The sequence below is a fragment of the Polypterus senegalus genome, chromosome 5, assembly GCF_016835505.1.
Source record: "Polypterus senegalus isolate Bchr_013 chromosome 5, ASM1683550v1, whole genome shotgun sequence".
Lineage (NCBI taxonomy): Eukaryota > Metazoa > Chordata > Cladistia > Polypteriformes > Polypteridae > Polypterus > Polypterus senegalus.
Window position 1 is genome coordinate 191,411,451 of NC_053158.1, and position 25,480 is coordinate 191,436,930.

At 44.6% G+C, this 25,480-nt stretch overlaps 1 long non-coding RNA gene across 4 annotated transcripts in view; it reads left to right on the forward strand.

Moving 5' to 3' along the window:
- LOC120529751 overlaps positions 1-25,480 on the forward strand; it is a 62,691-nt gene that overhangs the window by 4,069 nt on the left and 33,142 nt on the right. Inside the window, exon 3 of one of the 4 annotated variants that reach the window (XR_005633799.1) lies at positions 373-725. The exons of the other annotated variants lie outside the window; for them this stretch is intronic. This is a non-coding gene — a long non-coding RNA (uncharacterized LOC120529751). Of the gene's footprint in view, positions 1-372; positions 726-25,480 lie in introns of those variants that run through there. 4 annotated transcript variants of the gene reach the window in all.

A 25,480-nucleotide genomic window follows, 5' to 3' on the forward strand; every position in this document is an offset into this window, starting at 1 on the left:
AAATACAAGCACAGGGGCCTTCTGTTCTGCAATCATAAAGACACACAGCACACACACACACACACACACACACACACACATACAGTACAGAAGAGACAAACACATGAATTAGTGTTTCAAAATTCACAGTGCAGCAATAGTCACCTTTCATAATCTATCTATCTATCTATCTATCTATCTATCTATCTATCTATCTATCTATCTATCTATCTATCTATTGTGATGGAAACTGGGGTGTCCACAAGCCCCAAACCCCAAGCCCGAACACACAGAGAGTCCTGGGTTCAAATAATAGAGTGTTTATTCCACAGAATTCCACAAAGTAACAAAAGCACAAACCAACATCCTTTCTTTCTCTCTCTCTCTCTACAGTTCACCTCTCCTTCCACCACCGTAATGCCCTCCTCCAGTTGAGTGTTGCCTTATGTCCTCCCAGCTCTGACTCGCCTGGATAAAGGAGTGCAGTCCCTTATATTAAGGACCTGGGAGTACTACCAGTGCCAGTGCCACTATCAGACGGAAATCCCGTTTTAGGGAGCTTATCTCCTGACAGCATCCCCATGTGGCACCCATTGGTCCCCAGTAGGGCTGATTTGCTGGACTACATCTCCCAGCATTCCCTACTGGGTCCCAAATGGGTGTCAATAAAGAGGGCTACTACCATCTCCTGTTCTATTATATAGTGCCTTTCACATTATCTATCTATCTATCTATCTATCTATCTATCTATCTATCTATCTATCTATCTATCTATCTATCTATCTATCTATCTATCTATCTATCTATCTATCTATCTATCTATCTATCTATCTATCTATCTATCAGCACACAGACCCCTTCAAATGAATGTTTCCAGAGGTTTTGCAGAGGTTTATCTGTCTGTCAAGTCCATCACAGGTCCTCTCTGCAAGTCCTCTCTTGTCTGTGTTGACTGCCCACTGCTGACCCCAAAACCTCACAGTTTCTCTTACAACTCCGAGGTTTCCTTTCCGCTTTTTTTCGTTTCACATTGATGCTCACAGAGGTGGGTTTGCCGGTTGTGGTAGGACACCATTGGCCAAAGTCTGCCTTTAAATTTTCCAACTGCATCAGCCTAAATGTCCCACCAGCTGACCACTTTGAATGTTTAAGAGACTTTCCGGGGGTTCGATTGTTTGTCGGCATCTTTAAAACACTAAGGCCTCTACAGGTAGAGCACAAACACACACTTTTCAGCCTGCTTTCCATAAAACTGAAGATGCTGCTTTCCCTTCATGCTGCCTAACTGATGTGTTCACGCACGGTAAACATGATTAGTTCTGAAGCCAATCTCCAAAACAGAAATCAATTGCTCCCTTAAAAGCAGCGTAATACGGCCTTACAGACCAACCGGGTGCTAATGTGATTGGGCTCAAAAGAAGCATAAGAAATGATTGAAAATAAAAAACGACACTTCCGCAGAGGTGATGTCTGGAAAATCCTTTATGCACTCGTGTTTATTTCAGGAAGGAGTATTGATTCTGTGTGCAGTGAGCAGCGGCGGAGTGATGAAAGCCGGCGGTCTTGGCTCGGCGCATGTTTCATCGGGGCGGTCGGAGGTGCCCGAGGGATACATTAAGTCCTTGCAGTCTTCAACATGGAGCATTCATTCTCTTGGCTGTCACTTCCTGGAGGCTCATTTCTTCGACCCACAATGGTGTGTTGATTCCCCCACCTACCAGAGCTGCTGACTCAGGGAAAACTGAATGAGGTGGTCAGGACAGCAGCTTTCAGAGCTTTACACATCGTGACCGGTACACGTGCCGCTTCAAATTGGGTGTCCCCATTTAATAAAAAAATGGTAAATGGCCTGTATTTGATATAGCGCCTAACTAGAGTTCAAGAACCCCCCTAGGCGCTTTACAACACAACAGTCATTCACACGCTGGTGATGATAAGCTACTATGTAGCCACAGCTGCCCTGGGGCACACTGACAGAAGTGAGGCTGACGAACACTCGCTCCACCAATCCTTCCGACCACCACCAGCAGGCAAGGTAGGTTAAGTGTCTTGCCCAAGGACACAACAGCTGCATTCTCATGCCGGGAGCCAGGATCGAACCTGCGACCCTCCGATTGCTGGACCACCTGCTCTACCGACTGAGCTACTGCTGCCCTTAAGATTATAAGATTAATAAAAATTGTGCACAATGGCACAGACGATAAAGATGGCATGATGAGCCCAACTAATGAAAGGTTTCCCATTTGAGTGAAACTTAGGGGTAACTTAAAGAGGTTACCGGGTCACGTTCGGGTTTCAAAATCAGATGGCATCCATCCTCTGAAGAGCGTCGGGTTTTATAGAGCCCTGAGAGGAAGGGGTGGAGCCTGCTGTTGGCACTGTGGTTGGCTAGGTGCCCTCACTTGTTGGCTCTGCCCCCGGCACAAATGTGTGACAATGTTATCCCAAGTCTGGCACCTGACAATGATGGTGTTACAGTTTCATAGGCTCCCTGTTGTCACGTGTGTAGAGGACAGTGACATTTTTACCTTCATATGCTAATCAATATAAAACACGTCACCGCTATTATATTGCATATTTTAAGAATATTTCTTTTTTTTTTACATTTTTTTATTGATTTTAATGAGAAGGAAATAACATTCCAGACAAGTCAAGCTTAACAAACCAAAATTCAGCCCCCATCTAATAGAAAGAGAGAAGAGCCAACAACCCGAGCAAATCTTTAAAAGCATCTTTTTCCCCGATATAGAAGCTTATTCTAAAATGTTATTAATTAGATCTGCCATATTTTAATAAAAGTTTTGTACAGTTCCTCTAAGCGAGAATTAGATTTTTTCCCAATTTCAAATAATATATAACATCGGTTACCCACTGACTTAACAGAGGTGGGGTGGGATTGTTCCAGTTGAGTAATACAAGTCTACGTGTTAGTAGTTATGGAAAGGCGATTACAGTCTGTTTGTCCTCCTCCACTTGAAGCCCACCCAGGAGTCCACCACACACAACTCTTAATGGGTTACAAGGGATTGGGACACCAGTGCATTTAAAGATTTGGTGCACACCAAGAACATGTGGCCCAATGAGGCTGGAGCTCGATTGCAACATTCAGAAGTTGAGTCTTACCCTGGGTACATTTTGGACAATTTTAAACGAGACAGATGCGCTCCATAGAAATTTTTAAGTTGAGTGATTGAGTGCTTTTCGCATATGGAGCTCGAGTGTATTCTGTGCATGACTGCCTTCCACTCCTTTTCGGAAATGTTAAGATGTCAGATCCTTTCCCCATTGCATTATGGGATCTTTGAAAGGAAGGGACTTAAAAATGTTTTTATATATTGCAAGAAATGCTATCTGAGACTTTAAGACTGGTCAATATTTCTTCTGGAATAGAAATAGGTGGAAAGTGAGGAAAAATTGAGCAGGCTCAGTTTAGCAAAGTTTCTAATTTGAAAGTAGTGGAAGAATTGTATTGATGAGAAGTTAAATTTGAAGCTTAACCCTTAAACTGCTGGATCTGCCTATAGTCGGTTCACAGTGCAATTTGCCTGCACGCCAGAACCCACTATATTCGCTGATGTACATTCGTTGAACGCCGTAACCAGTTATATTCGGTTCCCAGTGCAATTTGCCAGCATGCTGGAGCTGATCAGTCAGTGCTGTACTTTCATTGAGCAGTGTAGAAGACAGCATGGCCACAGACCCAGAATGTCCAGAACACACACTTTTGTTCATTTGCAATGTCCTGTACACAATACCGTACTCCAATACTCGACTCCACTCGATGCTTTCTTCTGCCATCTCCACTCCTCACTCGCAACCTCGTCCTCCTCCACCCGACTCTGGCTACCTTGCTGGAGTGAGGTGGCTTCTTTTATACCGCACCTGGAAGTGCTCCAGGTGCTCCTCGATCCTGTTCCGGCAGCATGTCCGGGTGTGGCAGAAGTGCTGCAAGGGAATCCGGGTCCTCTACTGGTAGCACTTCCTGGTGTGGCAGAAGTGCTGTAGACCACGGTTCCAGAACTGTCCAGGCGGCCCCTGAAGGTGGTCAAGGGCCCATGCAAGGTGGAGCATCTAAGCTCCCGTTGCATGGCCCCAACGTGCCCCACGGGGGCTGCCCCCTCATGTCCCGGGGGAGGTACTGCTGGTGATATGTCCACTCCCCTGGTCCTTTCCTCAAAAGAGTGTCCTGGCCGTCCATCACAGCAGCCAGCTTGTGACCACTGCCACCTCCTTGCGAATCACCATCACTGTCCCTGGTATTCAGCCTCTGCACTAGATGAGCCTGCAAGCATCAGCGTTGGCCTCTGTGTGCTTGCGTGCAGTCAGTTCAAGCGCAGATGGCTTGGTGATTTACTAAATTTCATCAATGGCATCAGTTGCACCTTGTACATATAATAATAGATTGTTGCAGTCGTTTTTTTTAATAGTTTTTACAGTTCATTGGCAGTGTGTAATATGATCAAGTGTTGCAGCAATTGTGATGCTCTTTGTATGAAGAAAAATAGGTGTTCCATTAAAATTTCACTTTTACGTGGCGAATTGTGACGTTTCCTTAAAAAGTGCAGCAAAAAAGTATTTGCCATCCGGGGGTGCATTAACTCCCCAAGTATGTGGCAGTTTAAGGGTTAATTGTCCATATGCTGCAGAGGCGTTATGAATATACAAGTCACTAAGTGTTTTAATCCCAGACATTTCCCAAAAATTAAACACTGTGTATGTTTGAGAAGGTGGAAAAAGGTTGGTGGTCATGCAGAAGTGCAACAGGTAAAAGCTTCTCTGTCTTAAAGTGCTTCCTACATTGGTTCCATATTCTGAACGATTGAAGGGCAAGTGGATTATTAGTGTATTGGCAATAGTTTGTATTTACTGGGGAGCATACCAAGGAATATAAAGAAGTACCGCAAGATTTGAATTCTATTGTAAGACCAGGTGTCACACACGTGCGCATGGAAGGCAGCTAAAGGGTTCGAATAATGACTATTCCACGCCTGACCAGGGGGTGGCGAAGTGCACTGACTTTTTTCTCTTAATCCTCTGCAAACCATTCACGGGAAATCCCACAGGGTTCTGATGCCCGTGGTGACGTCACTTTCCTGGCATGGTGATGTCACTTCCAGTTCTGACGCCCGTGATGACAGGCTTGTGGATGTCGATGTCCAGATCTTTATAGCTTGTATATTCAGTAATAAAACTGAAAGTTAGGTGGTGCCATGCCACCTTCTGCTTTAAGTCATTGTTGAGTCGCAGGTAGCGTGGATGTTTCCAGTTCCAAATAAATGAGATTATGGTTGAATCTAATTTTTTAAGCAATGATTTTTTAATGTATATGCGGATGCTTTGAAATATGAAGAGGAGCTTGGGAAGGATGGTCATCTTAATAAAGTTGATTCTCCCTGCTAGTGTAAGATGGAGGGTAGACCATCTTTTCATGGCTTGTTTAATTTGTTTTCATGCAGACAGCAACATTTTGTTGAAAAAGAGCTTTATATTTACTTTGATAGTGAAACTGATCAGCTAAGATAATTGATTTTCAGTCCAAGATATTTTTTGAAAATCTGCAAGTACTTTTAAGACTGCTTGCATAGAATTTTGCGGGTCTGATATATACAGTACCATATCATCTGCATATACAGTAATGACATTTTCTACACAAGTCCTTCTGTGAAAATCCAATTTATTTCTGATGCATTTTGAAAGTATACAGCCAATGAATGGCTCACTGACAATTGCAGAGAGCAATGGTGATTGGGAGGGGAGTACCACGTTCTAGTTTGAAATAGTCTGAAATAATGTTGTTAAAATGAACTGATGCTTCTGGACTAGTACAGAGTAGTTTGATCCATGTACATATGTGTGGGCCAAACCCAAATTTGTGCAATGTGGTGAATAAGTTGTCCCATTCAACCATGTGAAATGCTTTTCCTGCATCCAAAGATAATAAGATCTCTGGGGTGTTAGAATTAATGGGTGAATCTATACTGCTTAAAAAATTAAAGGCACACTTTTTAATGAGAGTACAGCATCAAGTCAATGAAACGTCTGGGCTATTGATCTGGTCAGTTAAGTAGCAGAGGGGCTTGTTAATCAGCTTCAGCAGCTTTGGTGCACTAGAGGGGCAACAATGAGACGACCCCCAAAACAGGACTGAATGGGTTAACAAATGGAGACCACTGACAATTTTCCTTCCTCATCTGTTTTGTTACTAGTTTTGCATTTGGCTACGGTCAGCGTCACTACTGGTAGCATGAGGCAGGCGATACCTGGATTCTACAGAGCTGGCACAGGTAGTCCAACTTTTCCAGGATGGCACATCAATATGTGCGCTTCCCAATGCCAGAAGGTTTGCTGTGTCTCCCAGCACAGTCTCAAGGGCATGGAGGAGATTCCAGGAGACAGACACTCAGTTCCTCGAGGAGAGCTGGACAGGGCCCCTTATAGAAGGTCCTTAACCCATCAGCAGGACTGACCGGTATCTGCTCCTTTGGGCAAAGAGGAACAGGATGAGCACTGCCAGAGCCTACAAAATGACCTCCAGGAGGCCACTGGTGTGAATGTCTCTGACCAAACAATCAGAAGCAAACTTCATGAGGGTGGCCTGAGGGCCTGACGTCCTCTAGTGGGCCCTGTGCTCACTGCCTGCCTGGCACCATGGAGCTTGATTGGCATTTGCCATAGAATACTAGAATTGGCAGGTCCACCACAGGCATCCTGTGCTTTTCACAGATGAGAGCAGTTTCACCCTGAGCACATGTGACAGACGTGAAAGGGTCAGGAGAAGCCGTTGGGAATGTTATGCTGCCTGTAACATCGTTCAGCATGACCAGTTTGGTGGTGGGTCAGTGATGGTCTGCGGAGGCATATCCATAGAGGGACGGACAGGCCTCTTCAGGCTAGACAACGGCACTTTGATTGCCATTAGGTGTTGGGATGAAATCTTCGGGACCCATTGTCAGACCCTATGCTGGTGCAGTGGGTCCTGGATTCCTCCTGGTGCTCGACAATGCCTGGCTTCATGTGTCGTGAGTATGCAGGCAGTTTCTGGAGGATGAAGGAATTGATACCATTGACTGGCCTCCACGCTCACTCGCCTGATCTCAATCCAATAGAACACCTCTGGGTGGGACATTATGTTTCGGTGCATCTGCACCTCAGACTGTCCAGGAGTTCAGTGATGCCCTGGTCCAGATCTGGGAGGAGATCCCCCAGGACACCATCCGTCGTCTCATTAGGACATTGTCAGGCATGCATACAAGCACCTGAGGGCAATACAAACTACTGAGTGCAATTTGGAGTTGCTGCAATGAAATTTTGGCAAAATGGACTAGCCTGCCACATCATTTTCTCTCTTTGATTTTCGGCGTGTCTTTGAATTCAGCCCTCTGTAGGTTGATCATTTTCATTTCCATCAAACAATGTGCCATGCTTTCGTTCCTAACACATTATCATATCAGTCCATAGCAGTAGAGATATCCAGCAGGATTTTTTTTCTCTTTGAGATCTGATGTGTTTTCAAAGTGTTCCTTTCATTTTTTGAGCAGTTTATTATATTAAACAAACATTGAAAATTAGAGGCTAAGTGTCTACCTTTAATAAATCTGGTTGGGTCTTGTGATATTACAGAAGGAAGCACTTTCTCAATCCTTCTAGCTAGATCTTTGGAGAGTATCTTAATATCATTATTCGTTAGTGAGATTAGTCTGTATGATGCCCATTGTAGTAAGTCCTTATTTTTCTTTGGAAAGACAGTAATTAATGCTTGGCGAAAAGTTTGAGGTAGAATTTTGATGGCTTTGGCTTCTATAAATGTTGCTAGTAATAGTGGCGCTAACTTACTTTAATTTTTTTTTTTAATTCCACTGGGTCGCCATCAGGGCCTGCTGCTTTCCCACTATGAAGTGAGTTTATAGCGTCTAGTAATTCTGAGAGTGTCAGAGGTTTATCCATTTCCACAGCACTAAGAGTATCTAGCTGTGATATCTGTAATGAGTCAAACAACTTATTAGATTGTGTTTTATCTTCTTTTAGACCGAGTAGAATATAAGGACTTACAGTACTCTCTAAATGTGCGGGTTCTGTTTTTATGGACAATAATTTTATCTCCATTTGTGTTGGTAATTATGCTGTCATTGTATTGCAGACTTCCTGCTTGTGGATTTATTGGGCTACAATCTTATTGACATTCTCTTCGTGTTCATAATAATGATTTTGTATTTTATAGATGAACTGTTGTGTTTCTCTAGTTGTCTGGAGGTTAAATTCCGATTGTAAAACCTGTCTCTTCCTATAAAGTGCCTCATTTGGTGACCTGGCGTATTCTAGATCTGTTCTGGTAATTTCACTGAATTAACTCAGATGCCTTCTGGGTTTCCAGTTTATTTTTGTGAGAAAGATTTTTAAAAGTGTGTTTAAAAAGAAGGTGATTTTTCTGTTTCCTATTCTTTGATTCTTTAACATTTAATTGTATCAAAAATGGTCTCCCTTTGTTCTGAGAGCTCAGCTTATGACGAACAATAAAAGATTGTATTCAGTGTTTGTCTAAGGGCAAATAATAAACGGGCAAATGATCCATTTGTGCCGAGGTCTGAGATTGAGCTGGAACCCCAAATGCCATGTGAGTGAGAGGGTGCCTACCAGGAGGAAGGAGGAGGAGGATGTGTGTGTCGCTTGCGCCTTGTTTGTTTCTCATCAGTTAAGTTGTACGTTACGCCTGCAGTGCATTCTACACACTCTGTACTAACATTTCAGTATAATTACAAAACAGTTGAGATTATTTCTGTCTGTGCTATGTTTATTCTTTAGAATCAGGTCAGGTCAGGTTGGGGAGCAGGCACTGGTACAGTGCTTTGTCGCACCCACCACATGGGGTCTCAGTTGACAACCCCCCAGGCAGACACGCAGTCCAGTCCCACTCTCCAGAAATAACCGTCTTGTCTGCTTCAGCCAGGTCTTATGTGGGAGTCCTCTTGGCCTGGTCCAGCCACTCAGGTTCTCAGCAATGAGCCGGATCACCCTCGGGGAACTGTGTCACATGGCCATAGTGTCGTAACTGACGCTCCCTCACAATGTAGATAATGTGCCTCATTCGGGACTCCGAGAGCAAATACAAGTCAAACCAGCGGTACCCAAGGATTCTCTGAAGAGACACAGTACTGAAGGAGTCCAGTCTTCATCTCAGGTCACTGGATAGCGCCCATGTCTCGCAAAACTAGAAACACCAGGACTCTGAAGACTTGGACCTTCATCCTTTTGCAGAGATATTGGGAGTGCCACACACCCCTTTCCAGCGACCTCATGACCCCCCATGTTCTCCCAATCTGTCTACTGACTTCATAGGAAGAGTCACCAGACACATGAATGTCAGTGCTGAGGTAAGTAAACCACTCGACGAGGTCAACACTCTCTCCGAAGACAGACACACTGCTGATGGCCGTGCCCAAGAAGCCATTAAAGGCCTGGCTCTTTGGTTTTTATCAGGACACTCCCAAGCCCAGACATTCAGACTCCTCGCTCAGTCTCTCAAGAGCCCCGATCAGAGCCTCCATTGACTCCGCGAAGATCACAGCATCATCAGCAAAGTCAAGTTTCGTGAATCTTTCTTCACCAACAGATGCCCCACAGCTGCTGGACCCCATGACTCTGCTCAACACCCAGTCCATGTAAGCACTAAACAGAGTATGAGCACAAACAGACTCTTGACGAACCCCAGAATCAATCTGGGAAAAACGCAGAGGTTCTCCCAGCATATAGGCCGGCCATGATATCCAGCAACTTTGACGGGATCCCACGAAAATCCCCTTCCTCAGAATCCTACACTTAAAATCCCAGTAAAATTTCAGAAGGATTTAATAAGGAGAGAATCACTCTAAGGGAGAATCACTAGATGCGAAATAATCCTAAAAATATGCATGATGAGGAGGTCATAAATGTCAGGTGTGCTTTTTATTTATTGTATACATTTGATTACTCCTCTGGGCAAACCTGGATAGAACAGCTAGTACATGCAGTATTCGCAGCCCTTCGCTTTTATGCATTTTGCTGTGATGCAGCCTGGTGCTAAAATGATTTAAATTAATTTTTATTCTCCACATCAAGCAACACTCCATACCCCAGAATGACAAAGTGAAAACAGGATTTTAGAATTTTGTGCAAATGTATTAAAAACTAAAAAGCTGAAACCTGACGCTGACACAAGCAGTCAGACCATTTGCTATGGCACTTGAAGTCTGACTCAGGTGCATCCCGTTCTATTGATCGTCGCTGAGATGTTTTTACACCTTGTTTGATGCCCACTTCTGGTCAATTCAATTGATTGGACTGCATAGTAAAGTCATACACCTGTCCTACAGTTGAGAAAAAAAAAAACAAGCCATGAGGTTGAAGGCATTACCGAGCTCGGAGACACCTGGGGAAGGTGACAAAAAATAATCTGCAGTATTGTGGCCTCCATAATTCTTGGAACAACCATGATTCTCCCTAGAACTGTCCCATCTGGTCACCTGAGCACTCTTATGAGAAAGGCCATGGTAAGTGAGGTGACCGATAACATGATAGTCGCTCTGAACTTATGTAGAAGTGTGAGAAATGTCCAGAAAGAGAATCATCACTGCAATACTCCACCAATCCTGGCTTTATGGCACCGTGGCCAGATGACACATGAAAGCTCACTTTGTACCTTACGGACACTCTCTGGTATGATGAAACCAAGACTAACGTTATGGCTGGAGGAAAGCAGGCACTGGTCATCACCTGCGCAGCACCATTCCAACAGTGACACATGGGTTGTGGTGGCAGCATCATGCTATGGGGTTCATGAGGGAAAACTGAATGGGACAAAATACTGAGATATCGTTAATGAAATCCTGCTCTAAAGTGTTATAGACCTCGATGCTGGGCTGACGATTCACCTTCCAAAAGGGTGATGAACCTGAACACAAAACAAAGTCAACACAGGAGTGGCTTAGGGACAACCCTGGGAATGTCCTTGAGTGGTCCATCCAGAGCCCAGAACTTAATTAGACATCTCTGGAGAGCAGGGCCAAATCTACGAATAAACTAAGAAAGCTTAAGCTTCAGGATCACTAATCCCTGAGGGGTTAAAAAATAATAGTATTAATAATATGGGGTAATTCACTACAGCAGTTTTAATCAAAATCTGAGGTGTAGTGGGTATGTTTTAAAAAAAAAACTGTTGATCTGTTGTGGAACAATCCCACTGAAGAGGATAACAGTGGTTAGCCAGACCTCGTTGCTGGATTCTGAAGGGGCCCCCATAACAGTTCAACTTTCAGGCCCCCAAATGCCAGAGAGACCTGAATACAGCAGTGCACCGATGGTCTCCATCCAACCTGACAGAACTTGAGGGGGTCTGCAGAGAAGAATGGGAGGAAGTCCCAAAGTCCTGGTGTGTGAAGCTTGTTGTGACAGAACCAAGAAGACTCCAGAAAGCCAAAGGGGCTTCAGTAGGGAGGAAAGTGTCTGACTATTGGTGTCAATGGGAGATTTCAGTTTATTATTTCTAGTGAATCTGCAAAAATTTCTAAAATCCTGTTTTCCGTTAGTCATTCTAGGGTATTGAGTGTTACTTGATGTGGAAAAAAATTAATGTAAAGGATTATAGCTTAAGAATGCAACATAACAAAATATTTAGGAAGTAAGGGATCTGACTACGCTCTGCAGGCTCTGAACACAGAATGGTAACGTACTTTTGTGGTGTTGTAGCTCATTATCAGTACATTTGTGTAAGCTCCATGAGCCCAAGTTATAAATTTAATTTTTCATATAAATGTTTGTGGAAATCTGGAAGTGATTACCAAGTCTCGCGGTCAAATCAGAGACCCTGGTGACTTTGATCAACCATCTGGACGTTGAGTCGCTTTAGCGGTCTGCTAACCGCCAAAGGAATCTGACAGGCTGAGCAGTTTCCTGATGTTCATTGTGACGAATGGCCAGGACCGGGTGGAAGCAGAGAGGGAGAGAGCACGGTGGGGATATTATCTCCTCCAGGACACTAGAGGGCAGCCCCCTCCTGGGTTGCTGTGAAACCACGAATTCCCACAGAGCATGCTGGGAGTTGGAGTTTGGAGCGGGTTCCATGGGCACCGCCAGGGGATGCAGCACAGATGGTGGAGCCCTTTGAGGCAGCTTTTCTACCACACCCAGAAGTGCTGCTGGAAGAAGGTCAAGGAACACTTGGGCGCTATAAAAGGAGTCACCTCACTCCAGTCGAGGAGCCAGAGTCGGGAGGAGGTGGATGAAGCTTGCTGGAGGGGCAGTGGAGACAGAAAGAGGCCAGAAGAAAAGAAGGGACTGTGTTATTTGGTGTTTGTACTGTGCAGTACTGAGGGGGAGCAAAAGAAAAGTGCTTCCCCACTTAAATAAAGGCATGCTGTGTGACAAGACTTGTGTCTGTATCTGTCGGGGTTGGGGCGGTGTGGTATAGCAGGTCCACAGCTCAGATTGAAAAGCCCCGATTTTAAATAGATAAAGAGGGGGCATGGTAGTGTGACAAGAGCGGTTCTCAGACACTACGTGATGTGGCCGTTTCCTCGCTTAAGTGCACAGGTGAGGAATCGTCCGTATCTGTAATTGAAGCCGGGTGCTGCTAATCGCCACACCTGAGCCACGTCCCCGTAATAAATAGGAGAAGCGCGAGGCAGAAGAGGAAGAGAGCGAGAGAGCAGCATTGGGGGAAAGAGAGTGAATGAGCCAGCCATCTGAGAAAGAGAAAGGTCAGTGCGGGCGGGGATGCCAGATGGAACGAGCGATCGATGGTCACAGGACAGGATCGCTCTCGCTGAGGCTTTCAATAGAGTGGGTACGATCAGGGACAAGTCTGTCCTAGGGATCCGAGGGGCGTCTTTGAGTGCAAGAAGGAAGACGAGAGGACAGCCGACCCCGGGTGGTTAGGCAGACGCCGGCTGAGGTAGCCAGGATGGGGGGTCAGTAGTATGAGGACCGCTGAATATACCTTAAGTGAACTGGAGATACTGGGAAGGGGCAGAGCTTGGCTGGTGTGACCTCAATGTTGTCAGTAGGATTTTAATCTGATTTTAGCCTTGTTTTAATCGTCTGGGATTTTTACCTGTTTTCATGGATTATTTATTTAATGACTACAACACTGCACTATTTATTTGGACGCTTTTTGTTTTAAATAAAAGCACTTTGCACATTTTGCACCATCCCCTTGCTTCGTAATGTCTTCAGTGATCAGCTAATCCGGTTACATTACCGACAGTGTTGGGTGCAAGAGCTCCCAAAACTGGAAACGGGAGCCTGGAGCAGAACCCGCATCATCACAGGTGGCTAGAGCCCCCCAAAGGTTTCCACGTCGTAAAAATGTCCCGATCTCCCGTGCCTGGACCCACTCGACCCTATTTAAAGAGCCACACTCACATGCTATAAGGTCAGGTGTCCTCTTTAAATTGGCCCAGAGTGAGTGCCCACCTTAAATTGAAATTACGTCCCACCCGGGGCTGCTTGCTTTCTCTGATCCTTTCCTGTCTGTTTAGAATTTTGCCTCTTTGTGAGTTCTTTACAGCTGAAGAAATTGGCTGTGGTGGGCTGGCGCCCTGCCCGGGGTTTGTTTCCTACCTTGTGCCCTGTGTTGTCTGGGATTGGCTCCAGCAGACCCCCATGACCCTGTACTTAGGATATAGTGGGTTGGATAATGGATGGATGGATAGATAATGGATGGATGGAAATTGGCCCAATGAACTTTGAAGAGCTACGTGTTTTATGGGCACCTCCACAGCATTGATTCCTGCCTTTAGCCAGATGCTGCCAAGATGGGTACCCTTATAAGTGAATGAACGGGGAGATTCATTTTTTTTATTTCAGACTTTGGCATTAATTATTTTGATTTTGACATTTCAGACTCCTCACCTCACAGCCTCGTCCGTTATTCCCTCCTCTGTCCCTTTTCTTGTGTGTTTCTTTGTTGTCAGTCAGTTTCATTGTTTCACACGTTGTGATAAGGAAGATAGTCTTGGGGGAATATTTATTATATTTCTGTGTTATTTTTGCATGTTAAAGAGAGGGATGCGTGTCACTCCTGACAGAATCCATGCTTTACTATGCAATCATGTGGTAGCCCCTCATTTAGGAAACGCTACCCTCATGAATTCTCAATTAACTGTTAAGAACTGTGGGAGACCCTCTGGCTTTACAGGGCAGAGGGCAGTTCCTGGTGTTGATTGGCAAGTGGCCCCGCCTCTTAAGGTACCACCAACAAAACACACAGGACATAACAAAGGCAGTTTACTGTATATACAGTACGAGGGGGTACCCAAAAATAACCGGAATTGAAAAAAGAAATTGTACTTACTGAAACATTAGTCTCCTCCAAAGTGCTCTCCATGTGAATGAATGCATTTGTCCCAATGGTTTTTCCCCACCGGTGAAAACATTTTTGGAATCACTGAAGAGGAACGTTGGCCAAAGCCTGCAGTGATTTTTCTTTGACTTCCTCCATGGTACAAAAGCGCTTTCCTTTGAGTTCTTTTTTCATAGAAACATTTGCACAGAACAAAGATCAGGCGAGTAGGAAAGGTGGCAAGTGCTCCAGGACACACAAGTCAATTCAGAAATCTCTTCAATTGTCCGATGACGATCTTCGTAAAAACTACATTGCAAACTTTTTCAAGATTTTCGCCATTCCTAATTGTGAAAGATCGGCCAGATCTCAGTTGGTCTTCGAGTGACATTTCCCCTTGTTTGAATCACGAAAAACACTCGTAGACCTGTGGTTTACGCAAAGCTTCCTCTTTAAAAGCAGTTTCAAGCATCACTACAGTTTCAGCAGCTGTTTTCCCTCAGAGAAAACCAAATTTAACTCGCTGTTCTGTATGATCACAAAAATCTCAGAACGCGTTTAATAAGCACCAAGAAAAACCGACACGGAATGGAGTATGAACAATAAAGAGCAATGCCACTGGGCAGACTGACACAGAATACTGTAAGTCTGCTACACCTAGCGGCGAAATTCACAACTAAGTCGAGATCGTGCGCCAGGTACAGATTCCGGTTATTTTTGGGTACCTCCTCTTACTTATACTTAACATACGTATAATCAACATGAAAAGACAGAAACATAAAACATGAATTTGAACCCTGGCCAGCGGGGGAATCCTGGCTGAGACCTGACATAGACAGTGCTGAAATAGTGACATCAACCAACCAGATTTTATGAGCGATCCAGAAAGATCTTACGTGTCAAATGTGGCAGAGAGACTTAAGAAAATAAGAATGTTTGGATATCTGGAATCAGCAGCTACCAGTAAATCAATACAGTAGCGATTTTGACAAGTGCAGTCTTGGTACAATACAATCCAATTTATTTTTGTATAGCCCAAAATCACACAAGAAGTGCCACAATAGGCTTTAACAGACCCTGCCTCTTGACAGCCCCCCAGCCTTGACTCTCTAAGAAGACAAGGAAAAACTCTCAAAAAAAAAACCTTCTAGGGAAAAAATGGAAGAAACCTTAGGAAAGGCAGTTCCAAAAGAGACCCCTTTCCAGGTAGGTTGGGTGTGCAGTGGGTGTCAAAAAGAAAAAGGGGGTCAATACAATACAGTACAATACACAGAACAGAACAAATCCTCAGTACAGTATAAAAATAAAAATTTTAGAAGTATGGAGCAGAATTTAACTTGGTACTTGTGTTATGACCTGAAGCCCAGTTGAAATTCCTCAAACAAATTAACAAAGGAACTTGTAGTTGTCTAGCAGGGCAGCACGGTGGCGCAGTGGGTAGTGCTGCTGCCTCACAGTTAGGAGACCTGAGTTCCCTTCCCGGGTCCTCCCTGCGTGGAGTTTGCATGTTCTCCCTGTGTCTGCGTGGGTTTCCTCCGGGTGCTCCAGTTTTCTCCCACAGTCCAAAGACATGCAGGTTAGGTGCATTGGTGATCCTAAATTGTCCCTAGTGTGTGCTTGGTGTATGGGTGCCCTGTGGTGGGCTGACACCTTGTGTCCTGGGTTGACTGGGATTGGCTCCAGCAGACCCCTGTTACCCTGTGTTAGGAAATAGCGGGTTGGACGATGACTGACTGACTCTACATGACATACTACATGTTGAAGTAATTTGGACAAAAAGGATAAGTCAGAAGTTGCCACTGAAACTAACTGAAGGTCCAGGGTGGTGTGTCATGTACAAGTGCTTCGGAGTCATCTTCAGGGTTCAAGAAAGGTAAGCACTACCACCCCAAACCAGGAGGGGATGCCAGCATTGATGCATCTTTCCTCTCTGTCCACAGTCCAGAAGCTTCCACACCAGAAGAGCCATGACATCATATCCACTTCCACTACAATCACCTGCCCATTCTGGGCAGACCAGAAGTCATTGTTGATTTGGAACCTGGAGACCCTCGTGACCTCTATAGTAACCTTTTTGGCAGCATTGCCGTATTTTGCCCCCTCTTGTGCCTTTTCACTTGCTGGAACTTAAATATTGACCCTATTAAATGGGGTGGTTGGCTGATTCTCCAACACTCTTTAGTTCAGGGGTCCCCAACTCCAGTTGTGGAGGGCCGCAGTGGCTGCAGGTTTTCATTCTAACCCTTTTATTAATGAGTGACCTGTTTTTGCTGCTAATTAACTTATTTTGAATTCATTTTAATTGACTTGTTTTTTTAAGTTTTGTACCCCTGAGTTTCTTCATTGTTCCTCCCAATTGCTTCAGTTCTTTCCTTAAACGGAAGTGAAATGTGAAGTGAGGGAGCCAACAGAAGATCAACTAAGTCATGGCCTCAAACTCCAACCGGTGGCTTCATTAGGCGCTGAGTCTTGTCATTTTATATCTCATTATTGTCTGGCTGCTAATTAAGGAAAAAGAAACAATTAAGGGGTCAGAGTCTTCAAGAGCAGGTCAATTAAAATTAGTTCAAAAGAAGTTAATTAGCAGCACAAACAGGTCACTCATTAAGAAAAGGGTTAGCATGAAAACCTGCAGCCACTGCGGCCCTCCAGAACAGGAGTTGGAGACCCCTGGGCAGTCCATAGCCCGCACCCCCCACCCCCCCCATTTCTTGTTTTTGCGCCATGCTGTAGTCGTTTTCATGTTAAAGATGCCAGAGCCTGTCCTGGCAGTAATGGGCACAATGTAGGAAATAACTCTAGACTGGTACCATTCAGTCACAATACTTACTGTCATGACATCTAAATAAAGTGGCCATAAATGCAGCTGCATACAGTTCTGGAGTAAGAAAAGCAGCAGACAAAGCATTTCGGAGACCACCTTAGCCACGCCATACACTTTAAACTCAAAGTGGCCGTTAAAGGTTGCTGTGGTTATTTTTTATAAAGTGGCCATGTCAATAAACGCGTCCTCTTTTAAGTGATTTTGCTTTAGGTCACCAGAGTGAGGGCAGCCTCATTGGCATTTCCTACGCACGAGAACGTTATTCCCCTGGAACAGATGGCTGCAAAGACGCTTATATAATAAGGCAACCATAATTATTATTTTCAGCTGCAAACTACAGAGAAGAAAGGGAAAAAAAACTACCTCTGGATCTGAAGGGGAGAAACAAGTGGAGCAGACAAACTGGCAAAGGACAGAACAAGAAAGAAATGAAAGTCAAATGTTGTCACCAAATGAGTTTGATAAGGCAGCTGAGCTAAGGGGCTTGGGCGTCATTCACTGACAAACATGGAGGGCTTCTCCCAAAGTTTAACTTACCGACAACAAGTGAGGCCTACGGGAGTGTATGAGGGGCCGACACCTATCAAGGAGGACCGCAGCCACCATGCAGATACATCGATTCTGGCAAAATCAGCAAACCTGTGATACTAAAATTGGAGGAATGGCAGACACTGAGGAGGAAGCAAAGACAATTCAAGAAGACCTGGGCGAGCGCTTGAGAAATGCAGTTTAGGGTAGAAAAGTGCTACAGGTGGGCAAAAGGAGCGTCAATAATAAACACAAGAGGGGAGACAGCAAGCTACAGGAAGGAACCTGTGAAAAGGAGTGAGGGGTTTATGATGGCACAACATTTCCATCGACTAAACAAAGGCAAATGTTAGCTTATATTGTAAAAAATGTCAAATATGCACCCACCGGCCACTTTATTAGGTAAATCAGTTCAACTGCTTGTTAATATCTAATCAGCCAATCACACGGCAGTAACTCAATGACATTGTCAAGATGACCTGCTGACCTTCAAACTGGGCATCAGAATGGGGAAGAAAGGGGACTGAAGTGACTTTGAACATTTGAACAATGTAGACGAGAACAGGCCACTCAGCCCAACAAAGCTCGCCAGTCCTGTCCACTGTCACACACATGCGCATGGGAGGCAGCTAAAAAGACCAAATTAAAGTAATTCCATGCCAGGCCAGAGGGTGGCGGGGTGCACTAAACCTTCCTCTGTTAGCCCTGCAGACCAAACACAGGAAATTCTGCCTGATTTCGGCCACCCTGACGTCACAAAGCTATGCACATATGTGCTCAAGTGAGCCTCCAAACAACATTTTGGCTAAACGTATTTAGTCACTAACTATGTAGATTGTTGTTAGTTGTTACATTTTCTCAAACTCTGAAGGTTTCCCGTAGAAATCCACCTCAGGAAGCAGTGGGAGGTCAGGTAGCCCTTAGACGGGATTTTGAGAAAGCTGTTCTGTTATGTGTGCTGTGCTAGTTTGGTAACAGATGCTGTACCGGCATCATATGATCAAAGCTACCACTCGCTTACATTAAGAAACAAAGGAGGTTTGATGATTCCTTCTGAGGGTTCAGTCAAGGTGGTCAAAGTATCTGAGCGTGTTATCCGACAATCGACATTAGGGAAAGCTGTCAGTGTATCTTTGATCGATCAGTTTGTTCGGGCTGAGATTGGTTCAGATGATGTGTTTTTTCTCAAGGAGCACATTGAGGAAACACAGTTTGAAATTGACAACCATCATTTCATGCTCATGTCTTTAGTTGTGTCTGTCTTCCACAAACTAAGGCTGCACCATATTGTCAGACTTAATGCTCTCAAATTACAGGATCTGAGTGAGCGAGAGGGAGTGTCAGTCTGGAGGAGATCAGTGAGGTTGTGGGGAGCTTTAAGTGTTTAGTATTGCATTCTGTCGTGAACAGGGAGCCAGTGAAGTTGAGAGAGAATAGGTGGGATATGTTCAGTGGATTTAGAACAGCAGGTTATTATCCTGGCAGCAGAACTTTGAAGAAGTTGTAAGCGATGGATACGTTTTTGTGGGATGCCAGACAGAATAGCATTACAGTAATCTATATGTGAGGTGACTCGGGTATTAACCAATACTTCAGTACTGTGTCGTGTAAGAACAGGACGATAGAAGAAAGCGGTCCGAGAAATGTTACTTATATGGGAGGAATTATTTAATAATAATAATAATTATTATTATTATTTAATAATTGCCATTATTAGTGTATTAATGGATATAAATAATTGCATGTAAACGATTTGCCAAAATCTGTTGTATGTCAGAAAACCCGGTTTCCACGTCTACCAGTATTAGTTTAAAATGGCACTGTTGCCACTCGCAATATGGCGGACACACTGACGTATCGTGTCGACTGGGCAACACAGTGAATGCGGCGTCTATCTACATGTGTCTATGATTCGGACCCTTTAGCTGCCTCCCATGTGCATGTGTGTGACAAGAAGCATTAAGCAATAGCGCCAAACCTCAACTCGGAGTGGAATTACCATTAGATAAGCCTTGACGTTGTCTCCCAAGCGCACATGTGTGACAACTCCTATGATGTATGACTTTCATCTACACTGGTCAGTGGAAAAACTCTTGAAAGGATGGAAATGTTGCTAGCCATGGGATTTATTGCAAAACTGTAATGACTGGTAAATTATTTGCCTTTTTGTGCTGAATAAAACTGTACAAATTGTAACTTAGTTGCATACAGCTAAGCAACAGAACTAGCGCCATGGAAAGCAACTCCTGTATGTCCACTCTGTTGGAATATGTTGTGTATTCCGTGAATGGCGACCAATCAGGGAAAGAGATGTTGTAATGGACAGGATCCAGTCAAGGAAGGGCTTTTAATGAGCGCTATCCAATCAAAGCATGACAAAATCCTGCATATTGAAAGCTCTCTGTTTTCACATCATTTTCAGAAGTGTGAAGCTCTGGACAGCAGTCTCAGAAGTCAGTGGTGATGTGAACAAAAGGCGAAAATCGAGACCAATGCCGGCGTTTTTTAATTGGAAAATGTAGCAGCAGAGTCAGTGAATCCATTAGGTGACACAGGTGGCCACGTAGGGCACTATCATTTGAGAAACGTTAAGGATCGCACTTTCCGGACACTGTGGGGGACCTCCACCCGTCAATGTATTCTGATGATGCAGATATGGGCACCATTACTCGCTTGGCACTGTCAATATAAGTAAAAGTGCAAACGCTCTGTACATAAAGGGCCGTGCACACCTTAAAGTCCATATGTACAAAAAGGGGCACCATCTGTGCTACCGAAGGGGTGAGGGCCCCTACAGATCATGTGGACAAAGAGGGGTGACGTCTGTCTACCCCACCTAATATGCAGTTTGAAACCTTTTGCCTGTCCTTAACTGTTGTCTTGTCACGTCCCCTGTGCCTTCATCTCCTGGCATTTCTGTCCCCTCACAGTATCCCTCAGGTCCCAATAACCCGCCCCGCCCCCCACTGTAACTTTACATAACGGTAAAGGATTGGGGCAAAACTGGAGGAGCAGGGAAGCCAAACGAAAGGAGCGACAAGCCGTAATAGAAATTTTAACACTTGTAAGTCAGTCGACTGGACTGAAGGGTGGCTATGTGCCCGGCTGTTCTCACACCACCGTGTTCATGGATTAGTCTGTGCCCATTGCGGCTTTCATTCCTGTTGTTAAGCAAAGCACTTTGCCAGGAGTTCAGATGCAGAAAAGGTGCTTCAGAACAAAGGATTGCAGGGATTTTGTTACGGTGAGTCACCAATAGCTGGGTCGCCATTGCCAGGACACGTCATGCGTGCAGCGACTGCGTTCACATTAAACGGAGACAGGAATTATTGGTAGGGAAATGCGGTGTGCCAGCTGGCAGAGGCTTCATGGATTAGTCTTAGACACTCTGAGGTTTTTCATTATTTCCCAAAGCATGCAGGCAGGTTTTTTTTTCTGCACTCTGTGCAAGACAAATTGACCGAAGAAAAACCAAACCTAACCGTTATGACATGCGTGTATTGGCCAAGCAGTGTTCTCCTGCCAGAGAGCTTTAATCTATTCATATGTCATACTTAGTTATGTGAGCCTCCCAGTTCCTGAACGATGCACCCTGCCTGCCTGAGTGACTTGGAGACTCTGCGCTCTGTAACTTCACATCTGGTTAGAGTCACTCAGGATCCAAAGAAACGCTCAGCGGCATCTTGGGGAAAGTAGAATGTATTAAAAAGCACACAGCGGGTACCTCTGGGTATTGTCTTACATGCGTCACCATAGGCATTGCTGGTTTTCCAGTGTGGATGGGTGGATCCCTTAGAAAGTTTTGGGGTGCCTGCAGGGGTTGCCCTTTTTAATTTTTTAGGCAGTAAACAAGGAAACAGCTTGAGAGTGCAAAACGGAACATACAGGAGCCATCATGGCATTTCAAAGCAATGGGTGTTGTAAGAAGGCAAGTATCTCGCAGCTCCAAATGGGAGTGTCGGGCGGCTATAGCTGTCCGGGTGGAAGGGGTGCTCTTAATTGCCCTTAGTGGGCATCTTCTGCCTGCTGAGGAAGAAAGAACGGACAACACTGATAACAGATTCACCACCTCTTGACCTGGTTTAAATACCTTGGCTGAGCTCTGAAGGTTTCCCTCAGATGTGCATGTGTGACACCAGCCAGTTCAGCGCTATGGAGGCCAACCTTGATGGCATTCGACATCATGATGAGTTAACCAGGCATACAGTTCTGCAGAAATGACAATTTTGCAATTATGGAATGGGAAACTGACCAAAAGCGTTTTTGAAAGGTTCTTATGGGTTGTGTAGTGGGGTTGTCAAAACAAGGAATGCTGGTCTCTAAATGCTGGTCCACACATCCATGTTTACTGGTTGTAAAATAAATAAACAAGTAGGAGAGGATGATGGGTTGGGAGCCGGCCACTGCCAAATTCAATCACTCTCTCTCTCTATATATATATATATTGTAAATGCCTGGCTGCTTGGTGGCACTGTTGCTCACCTTTTTCCAACAGACAGACGCAGGACACGGGATAAAATCACCAAGAAGATATTTTTTTTTCTTTTTTCTTCTTCTTTCCATTGTGCTCCAAAGCACCTCCACCACCATAAACAGCAATAAATACACACAGTAAATAATTAAGTTCTCCTTCACACCTCCAAGCAAGCTCTGTCACACTCCCTCCCATGTCCAGCTTGCCTGCTGGGTTCCCATCAGTCCTTTAAATAGTCTTTGACCCAGAAGTGCTTCTGTCCTTCCGACCGCATGACTGGCTGGGACTTCCGGGTCTAATAAAGAACAGGGATTTCTTCAGCCTGGAAGTACTTCAGGGCTTCCATCCTTGTGACTACCTCATACTGCTGGGCTACAATGAAAGAATATGTCCCCAGGTCCTTTGACAGCTCCTCCTGGTGGCACCCACGGCACCCAGCAGGGCTGTGTATCTGAACTCCATGTCCCATAGTGCCCTGCGGGAATTCGGGGTACCACTGTACTCCAGGGAAGCTGCCATCTAGAGTTTTGGGGGAAGCAGTATCGGCAAGTAGTTGCCTTTCCCCATACTTCTATTCCAGGGGCGTCCCGGCCGGGTTGAGCAATATATTTATATAGGGTGGTCCAGATCTAATTATGCAGATCTAGATCGTCTGGATGACTTTGATCTATGACGATTGCAGTTCACGTGAAGACGATTCATAATGTCGTCAGTTCACATACTTCTCGATGGTCTGGGATTTTTTGGGTGATTTTCTATGTAATAAACTTAATAAGTTATAGTGTAATGAAAATTGCATAATTAGATCTGGACCACCCTATCTATGGTATGGACCAACCAGTATGGAAGGATCTCCTTGCCAGGAAAGGTGGCCAAAATAATGGAAGTGATGCTGGAGATAGCCATTTTAGTATGATGCCTACACCCCAAAATGATCCTGTGTTACTGCTCCCATTTACCTGCATGCTAGGAATTGGAGTCCATTGTGACACAGGGGGCCACCAAGGCTGAGCTACATGAAATGGACCAATGTTATTTTATGAAACTTCGGCCTGACCTGGAAGTACCTCCTCTGAACTTTACCCAAACACTGATCCAGCTTTAAAGGAGCCCTCTGCCTCACCTCAAGGAGTCGAGGTCGAGAGGCAGGAGGTGACACTTACCAGGAGGAGCAGAAGGAGTAAGAGAGGAGGTATGTCATTCTACAAGTTGTTAATATTAGTTGTGTTAATCTTGACTTGTTATAACCCCCTGGTGGTTACAATATACAGTATATTATATTATTATATGCATTATACCCTTTGTAATGTTCCAAACATTGTTTGTTTTTGTATATATTTATACAGGTATAATTCCATTACAACGAACTGCCGGGGACCTAAAAAATATTTTGTTGTAATGAGATTCTGTATTTGTTGCTATAGTGCATTCTTTAACGTGCGTCCAGGCGTTTGCAATCATTTCAATAGCTTCTTTCGCGTTAATTTTAATCTTCTCCTGTCTACAAGTTATGCTGATGAGAATGTTTCTCAGCAATTCCTTGCGGTAATACACTTTCAGGGTGCTAATGATGCCCAAACCCAATGGCTGAAGCACTGCTGTGCAATTGGGTGGGAAAAGTTCAACGCGAACATTGTCTAAATGCAGAAGCTTGTTGTGGGCAGCACATTTATCAATCCGAATCATCCTTTTCTTCTTCTTCATATTGTGAGGTTTCTGAACTATTTTGGGTTCTCCCCCCCACCTAACGGGAACGTCACGCTGAAGTGTGTCCCGAAGCACGATTTCTGTGTCTGTGGAAAATTGTTTGTCCGTTGCAGGGTCAGGGCAACAGCAGGGTCACAGCGCTGCCGTGAAGTGCCACAGAAGCGAATCCTAAAAGATCGTGGGTGCCCTATAAGTCCCTGTCTTGCACCCCAAAACACGAGGCTGAGTCTCAGTACTTTAGCAAAGCCAGCTTTATACAGGTGCTGGTCATAAAATTAGAATATCATGACAAAGTTGATTTATTTCAGTAATTCCATTCAAAAAGTGAAACTTGTATATTAGATTCATTCATTACACACAGACTGATGTATTTCAAATGTTTATTTCTTTTAATTTTGAGGATTATAACTGACAACTAATGAAAGTCCCAAATTCAGTATCTCGGAAAATTAGAATATTGTAAAAAGGTTCAATATTGAAGACACCTCGTGCCACACTCTAATCAGCTAATTAACTCAAAACACCTGAAAAGCCTTTAAATGGTCTCTCAGTCTAGTTCTGTAGGCTACACAATCATGGGGAAGACTGCTGACTTGACAGTTGTCCAAAAGACGACCATTGACACCTTGCACAAGGAGGGCAAGACACAAAAGGTCATTGCTAAAGAGGCTGGCTGTTCACAGAGCTCTGTGTCCAAGCACATTAATAGAGAGGCGAAGGGAAGGACAAGATGTGGTAGAAAAAGTGTACAAGCAATAGGGATAACCGCACCCTGGAGAGGATTGTGAAACAAAACCCATTCAAAACTGTGGGGGAGATTCACAAAGAGTGGACTGCAGCTGGAGTCAGTGCTTCAAGAACCACTACACACAGACGTGCAAGACATGGGGTTTCAGCTGTCGCATTCCTTGTGTCAAGCCACTCTTGAACAAGAGACAGCGTCAGAAGCGTCTCGACTGGACTGCTGCTGAGTGGTCCAAAGTTATGTTCTCTGATGAAAGTAAATTTTGCATTTCCTTTGGAAATCAAGGTCCCAGAGTCTGGAGGAAGAAAGGAGAGGCACAGAATCCATGTTGCTTGAGGTCCAGTGTAAAGTTTCCACAGTCAGTGATGGTTTGGGGTGCCATGTCATCTGCTGGTGTTGGTCCATTGTGTTTTCTGAGGTCCAAGGTCAACGCAGCCGCCTACCAGGAAGTTTTAGAGCACTTCATGCTTCCTGCTGCTGACGAACTTTATGGAGATGCAGATTTCATTTTCCAACAGGACCTGGCACCTGCACACAGTGCCAAAGCTACCAGTACCTGGTTTAAGGACCATGGTATCCCTGTTCTTGATTGGCCAGCAAACTCGCCTGACTTTAACCCCATAGAAAATCTATGGGGTATTGTGAAGAGGAAGATGCAATACGCCAGACCCAACAATTCAGAAGAGCTGAAGGCCACTATCAGAGCAACATGGGCTCTCATAACACCTGAGCAGTGCCACAGACTGATCGACTCCATGCCACGCCACATTGCTGCAGTAATCCAGGCCAAAGGAGCCCCAACTAAATATCGAGTGCTGTACATGCTCATACTTTTCATGTTCATACCTTTCAGTTGGCCAACATTTCTAAAAATCCTTTTTGCATTGGTCTTAATTGATATTCTAATTTCCC